We start from the raw sequence: 7,866 nt of genomic DNA, 5'->3' as shown, positions 1-7,866 counted from the left end.
CTGACTGTCTAGCTCTGGGTGATGCTGACTGTCTAGCTCTGGGTGATGCTGACTGTCTAGCTCTGGGTGATGCTGACTGTCTAGCTCTGGGTGATACTGACTGTCTCCACTCTGGATGCAGAGGACACGCTGCTTTGCTTAGCTGTCAGATCCAGAGAGTCATTTGACTGGAGCCTCAAGCACATAGCATCTGTTGTAAGTACACTTCCGACTAGCAATGTCACCAGATTTCACGGTGCCTCCCATGCAAAATATTCTTGGGAAATTATGGAATGCCCCTAGTGAATAAAACATATTTAATGAATGAGGAGGTTAGTGTTTCATAAACCCAAGAAAGTGTAAAGTGACTTCCACTATCAACAGTTTAAAATCAATTTGGAGGCATTTGGAAAGCATTTTAAAGAGCAACTAGACATCAATAAAATTTAATTAATTGGTTCTATGGATGCACATGTAAATTGGGTGTTAATTATGCTAGCAATGCTCTTCCATTAAAAATTAAGCTCATTATTAGTAACTGAGAAAAACAAGCCATCTTTCTATAAACAAATCTCATGCTGTTGTATCTGAAGGCAGCCTTTGGTAATTAAATCATAACTGCATTTCCTCAGATAAATCCGAGCTCTGACGGATAGACGGGGAGTCATCCAAGTGATCTCCACTGGGCCATTCCATCAAAACAATTGATATCACTAGAAATGAGCTATGTGTGGTTTAGCCACCCTTTACTACAGCGCTATTGAATCATTGGAAATTCCTTCTTATCTAATTGACACCAAATAAAAGAATGATCAACCATCGCAGGAGATGTAGTAAGAATTAGTGATCTTTTCAGAGCGGATGACATCTGAAGATGGAAGAGGTGGTACAAGAGGTCACAGGCTGGGGAATCCGAGTCCTTTCTCCTCTTTCCCATTCCTCCTCCCCGCTCCCTGTGCTTGATGATTAAAACAGCGGGACATTCCTTCTAGATAGACAGTCGCTAAGACATAATTCTTTTGGACATCCTCCAGTTGAAATTTTTGTGCTCCTTGGGAGTCAAAATCTGATCGGGACACAGGGCTAAAACCAACCCAATGAGCTTCTTAACTGGCAGGGTTATGCTATCCTTCAGAACGAGAAAGAGAATGAATATGTGAAGCGCTTTACACACACTGCTGCTTTTCCTTCTCCCAGTAGACTTTTCCAAGGGAAATTGAGCCCATATGCTTCTGATCCATCCTCTCAAAAGCCATCAAGCCGCTGTTTTACTAGAGCATCTTGTTGGAGCATTTTATCTATTTCAGTGGACCCTTTGATGTCTCTTTTCTTAGTCATGGAAAACTGGATTTTCAAAAAAGCCTAAGATAAACTCTCTTACACACACACACACACACACACACACACACACACACACACGCATCAAGAGACAGAAAGAGAGAGAGAGAGAGAGAGAGAGAGAGAGAGAGAGAGAGAGAGAGAGAGAGAGAGACTTCCAATACCAGGAAAGGTCTAGAAAACTGTTCAAGTTTAAATGATAACATCTTGGTAAGAAAAGGAAACATCAAAAGAGTGTTTGAAGCAAGTCATTTTAAGGATTTGTTTGTTTGTTTTCTTTTGTTTTGTTGGCTTTGTTTTGAGACAAGCTCTCCCTATGTAATTCTGACTGGCCCAGAACTCACTACGTAGACTAACCTGGGACTCACTAAGATCCACCTGCTGCTACTTCCTAAGAACTGAGATCAAAAGCACGCGCCATTCCACCTGACCTTCAGGACCTCTTTCGAGACAGTCCCCTCATCTTCGTGCGATGCTGGTTCATTCCCTCTCTCCTTTTCAAACCGCTGAGGTGAGAAGATTCCTAGGAGAGGAGAGAGATTCACGCACATCACAAGCTACTCGAGGAAGGACTTAAACGGTTTGGAACTTTTTACATGTTCTCATTGCCTGTCTGCTTTTTATGTAATTCACTTTTAATTACACGTGTCACAGTTCTGTTTGCCATTCATGAGATCCTAGCCAAATTCTGGATTTTGCTCCATGCAGAGCTGACGCATTGGAAAAATGTGGAAATGTACGGGCTGGAGAGATGGTTCAGATGATAAAGGGACGATCACGCAAGTGTGAGGACCTGAGTCAGACCCACCCCACCCCCTTGACCCCTACTCCTCACCCCAGTTCCCGTACATTAAGAGAAATCTTCAGCCCTGGGGAAGTAGAGACTGGAGACATGCTGCTCGGCCACTCTAGCTCAATGGCTGACCAACAGGTCAGCGAACGCCAGGTTGAATTGGAGACCTTGTCTCCAAAAGTAACAAAGAAAACAATGGAGGAAGACACCTGGCCTTGACATCTAACTTCTGCATTCATGCACATGTGCATATGCACACGTGCACACGCACATGCACACACACACACATAAACACATGGGTACCTAGGGACAAGAATAATACAATTAATATTTTTTGTAACAAAAAAGTAAAAGATTATAGTCACCCAATAAGCAGTGACTTATAGGACAGTAGCCAGTTAGCTAGCCTGACAGTAGTGACTGACACCAAGTTCCTAGTGGGACAAACTGAGTAAGGGGCTTAGGATACTCTATGTAAGGAGGAACTCACTCCCAGGCATTACATTGTAGGCCTCTCATGTGAAGTACCTCCTTAAATTTTAGACCATAGTTATCTAACTCTCTTCATTCAAGACCCATCCATGTAGCCGGGCGTGGTGGTGCACACCTTTAATCCCAGCACAAGGGAGGCAGAGGCAGGTGAATTTCTGAGTTCGAGGCCAGCCTGGTCTACAGAGTGAGTTCCAGGACAGCCAGGGCTACACGGAGAAACCCTGTCTCGAAAAACCAAAAAAAATTTTAAAAGACCCATCCATGTAACCTATCCTCTGACGTTTCCCCCCTTCAAATTGCATCTTGACCTTGCCCCAAACTAAAAAGAAAACCACAACTTTATATTTCTCTCAAAGCCCCTAACATCTTTCTAACTAAAGTCTCATATCCATAATGACCCAGTAATTTGAGTTGTTACTTTGGAGTAAGGAACCTTGAAGCATCTCAAAGGACCAAAATGCTAATGAGCTCTGTCCCACCCCTTCCACTTAGGGCTTTATGGGACAGTTACATTTCATACCTCACTGAGAATATTTTACAGCCCATGAGGTACATATGGGAGAGGGAGCTGCTGTCAAGCCTTAGGTCTAAATGAATATATCAGTTTACTTTCTGAGAAGGAGGGTTGTGCTTGGAGATTTAGGGCTGTTAAGGGAACAAGAAGAGCCCATTAACTCGGAAAGAGGAGCTGAAAGCATGCATTTGCTACCAAGAAGACCCTTCACGTGCACGCCTCAATGAAACCTCACAAATTGTTACCCACTTTTATAGTTGGAGAAGCTGAAGTTATGGGGTACAGGAGCACTCAACAAACAATTTCATTCTGTGCCCATGCAGACTTTTAAACTCAGGGCCTATGGGCTCTAGAGCCTGCCCCTTTGTTTAACACAAGGTCGTGAACGATAACATCTTTTGCTACTTGAGAATGGAAACAGGGCCTAGAGTTGGGAAATGGAAGAAGTGGTAAACAGAACTATGGTGGTTTCACTAAGAATGGCCCCTACTGGTTTGTATATTTGAACGCTTGGTCACCAAAGAGTGACAATATTTGAAAGGATTAAAAGGATTAGAAGATGTTGCCTTCTTGGGGGAAGTGTAGGGTGGACTTTGAGGTTCGGAAAAAAAAATGGCGGGGGTAGGTTGAGGTTTCCAAAGTCTAAGCCAGGTCCATCTCTCTTCTGGCTGCCTACAGATCCAGATGTAGAACTCTCAGCTTCTTCTCTAGCCCATATCTGCCTGCATGTCGCCATGCTCCCCACTGTGATGGTAATGGATTAGGTCTCTGAAACTGAAAGCCAGTCCAATTAAATGCTTTCTTTCTAAGAGTTGCCTTGGTCATGGAGACTCTTCACAGCCATAGAGTGCTGACTGAAAGAGCTGTTTTGGACCAGAGACCAGAGATTCGTCTGTCTTCTTCATAATAGCCACCGTTTCTTCCCTTTGCCTATACGATGAAGCCAACGATCTCTTTGGTAGCTCAATGAGTCAGTCAGCCTGCTCCTTGTGGCCCTGGATATGCTTGCCTTTCCCTGTAGCCCCCCTAGTTCACTCAGGGTAGACTTATGGCACATGGCTGTCAATTTGACTTGAATTGCTCAATTGCTGCTGACATTTCCTTCACCACCCTATGAACTTCGACAACCCCCAAGTAGCAGCAACTTGTGCCCTTGAGAACTGAACGGAAAACAAGTGTATTGATTTTCTACTATCAACAAGGAGGAGACAATCTGTCTGTGCCGAGAATGGTCATAATGCATTTTACCCCCGCGTTCATTCTCAGCAGTATGCCTCCTCCTGATAGGGCTTTGCTCTGTTCTCACCTCCTACTGCTGAGGACTCTGCTCGGAATTAACCCTGAAGTGCTGGTGCCTTCACAGGGCTTCCTAGCTTCTGGTTAGAAATGAGCACAGTGTTCTGAGAACTTGATTAGAGAGGAGTTACGACCACTTACAGGTCACAACTGAACCCAGGAGGTATGTTGGAGCGATGGGCTGCAGGTGTTCCTTTTAGCAAAACTATTTCAAAAGATTGGGTCATGTGGCTATACTGAAAGCACTAATCGTGTGCATGTGGGTTGCATATACATATTGAAGTGTCAGACCACTAACACTAGGCAGAAAATTTTATCCATCATGTAACCAAGATCTAGTGTATGAGTTATTATCTTAACTTACTAGAACTCATTTTTCTTGCAACCTGGTATTTCAATTGGACATTTCTTGATCGCTTTGGTTTTGACATGTCATATGTACCAAAAAGGAGGTGCGGGAAACTGAAAGAGATACAGGAACCTTGAAATAGCAAGCCCGAGCTTCTGGGACAGCTGTAGTGTCAAAACCAGTCAATATTTATGCCTAGCAACCTTGACAATATCCTTTTAATTAAAATCAATGGTGAAATAAAACATGCATTAGAATGCACTGGGGATTGCTCACCTTGGGAGAATGACGAGGGGGGGAGCCCAATACAAGCACGGTGTGCCTACAGGACATGTAGCCCTTTGTTGGGATGTGGTTTCTTTCAATGGCTGTGAGTCTCTTCTTCCGATGGCCTCTTTCCTTCAGTGCTTGGAACCTCTATTTCTCATTTTTTAAAAATCTTTTTTTGTTTCTTTCTGAGTTTATTTTCCTTTTGGTACAACTCTCTTGAGATGGCTGTTTAAGGGGGGAAAAAATCTTTTAAAATCTCAAATAACGCATTCCTCGGATATGTATGATAAACTGGATTTGATGGAGAAATTGGAAGCCTCCAGTTTAGAGACTGGCATTGTTTTTGGAGAACCTTTCTTTAGCTAGACTGATGACCTAGGGTGGAGGTGGGAATGGTTAAGAGGATGTTCTTTATTAAGTCTTAGCCACGCCGTCTATGAAATGAAATAAACAGCTTTAACTCAGAAAGCCTTCTCCCGAGTCTCCAGGCGCATTCTGTTAAACAGGTAGTGATAGAAGTAATAGCCACCTCAGGTCATAGAGCACATCTTGTTTAGAATGTATGACTCTCCCATTTAATCCTGCCCCAAATCCATGAGCTGTGTACGATCCAGTACTAACACAACATAATTCCAACTGAAGCTGGAGAGATGGAACCTCTCTCAAATGTCATCTAGCTGGGTAGTGGCCAAGGTCTGAGTATATTACCACATCCCAACCCACCTTTTTTGTATCTGTAGAGAGTAGAGGGGCCTCAAGCCTAGAACATGTCACCTCCCTTACCTTACAGACTTTGAAGAGAATCCTGTATGTCCCACTTACAAAATTCTCTGTAGCTCCGAAGAAGTTTGCAGAGGGGTCACTTCGCTACAGGCCACACCCACTGCCTCAGACTTCCTGGTACTTACACCAAGACAACTCTGAGATACATCCTGGTGTGATTTCAAAGGTTTTGTGGTGACAGGGTGAGTTGACCGAGAATAGAAGGCAATTTGACACTGTCCTCTTTGGCCTGGCGACACAGATTGAGCATCAGATGTACCACACTTTATTTAAAGCTGAACCTTAGTGGGGGGTGGGTCTCTGTGTTTGTTTTTCTCCTGCATCTGGGGTCCTCTCAGATTACTCTCTGGGGGTTTGCAAAATAACACTTTCTTAAAAGCTTTCCAGCCTTATCTCACTTCCTAATCACCATAGACAGATAGGAGAGGTTTCAACACCAGGCGTTTCCTCTTCAGGGTCTGTGAGTCCTCAGAGATTTGCAAGTGTTGGGCTAATTTGGGAAAAAGGGTTGGTGGATGTGTTCCTCCTGAATTATGGGACATTCTGATCAGACGGGTGAGCAAAAGGCTTGAGATCTGATCAGGGAGTAATTTCCAAATAACTCAAGAGATTGAACATCAACTGTCAATCATCTCTTCTTACTCCCAAATAGTGAGTGGGGAGGGGAGGCTGCAGCAATCCTTAGACGGGAGCCAAGGCTGAGGCTTTGCTAAGGGCATCTCAGCTAAGGACCTTTCTTCCTGCGGAGGCTTTGGAAGCCAGGCCCCTGTCCATAAGTTCCTACCCATCAGTTTCCACCACAGGGAAACCTCCACCGGTTCTCTCTTCCTGTGCATCCCTGTCTCTCTCTGTCGTCTCGCTTTCTTCCCTACCTCCATCCAATTCACCGCTCTCCCCAGCCAAACACTAGCCAGCCTCTGGCATTCTAAAACGTATGCTCCTTTAAAAAAAAGTAGCCACACAGAAAAAGCTACACCACATGTGCCATGGAGAAAACAAGATGGCTAGAATAAGGCACCCCAAATCTCACAGGGAACCAGTATTTTAAAATTCAAATAGATACCGGGGGTTTTTAATCCCTGCCTGAGCAACTTTCTGCCTACTCCATCAACGCTGGGAAAGACTACATAGGAACTTAGACTTGAATCTCTAACCAGCAGGGAGAAGCCACTGACTGCCTAGTTCTTAGGTAGTGTTAAAAGAGGACCTGAGATTCAGGATTGTCAACACTGACCTGCAAAAGCAGGCCAACCTGCTCCTGCATGAAGCCAGCGGAGACTTGTGAGAAGCACCTCAAATGTCTCAGTGATAGTCTCTTGGGAGCTGTGATGGTTTGTATATTTTTGGACCAGGGAGTGGCACCATCTGGAGGTGTGGCCTGGTTAGAATAGGTGTGTCACTGTGGGTGTGGGCTTAAGACTCTCACCCCAGTTGCCTGGAAGTCAGTCTTCCAGTAGCAGCCTTTGGATGAAGGTATAGAACTCTCAGCTCCTCTTGCACCATGCCTTCCTGGATACTGCCATGCTTCTGCCTTGATGATAATGGACTGAACCTCTGAACCTGTAAGCCAGCCCCAATTAAATGTTATTTTTATAAGACTTGCCTTGGTCATGGTGTCTGTTCGCAGCAGTAAAACCCTAACTAATACAGGAGCCCTTTCACTCTGTGGATTCTGACCCCACCCAGAGGTGAAGGAGGCCGGAAGAGATCCCTTGCTCCTGTTCTATCTCAACAACTACAAGAGGCAGCACCATCTTCTGACAAAATACTGTTGGAGAAAACCAGGACGGACCATTCCACTGTGCGAGCCTAAGCTCCACGGCATAAGCTCTGGTCTCTCGCTAGCAATGAAAAACACTCGAACCCAAAACAGCATCTCAATCTGGATTTTAAAAAGTTAATGGCCTGGCGTGGTGGCGCACGCCTTTAATCCCAGCACCCGGGAGGCAGAGGCAGGGGGATTTCTGAGTTCGAGGCCAGCCTGGTCTACAGAGTGAGTTCCAGGACAGCCAGGGGTATACAGAGAAACCCTGTCTCGAAAAACCAAAAAAA

The sequence above is a fragment of the Mus pahari genome, chromosome 20 (genome assembly GCF_900095145.1).
Source record: "Mus pahari chromosome 20, PAHARI_EIJ_v1.1, whole genome shotgun sequence".
Taxonomy (NCBI): domain Eukaryota; kingdom Metazoa; phylum Chordata; class Mammalia; order Rodentia; family Muridae; genus Mus; species Mus pahari.
Note: the sequence above shows the minus strand (reverse complement) of the source record.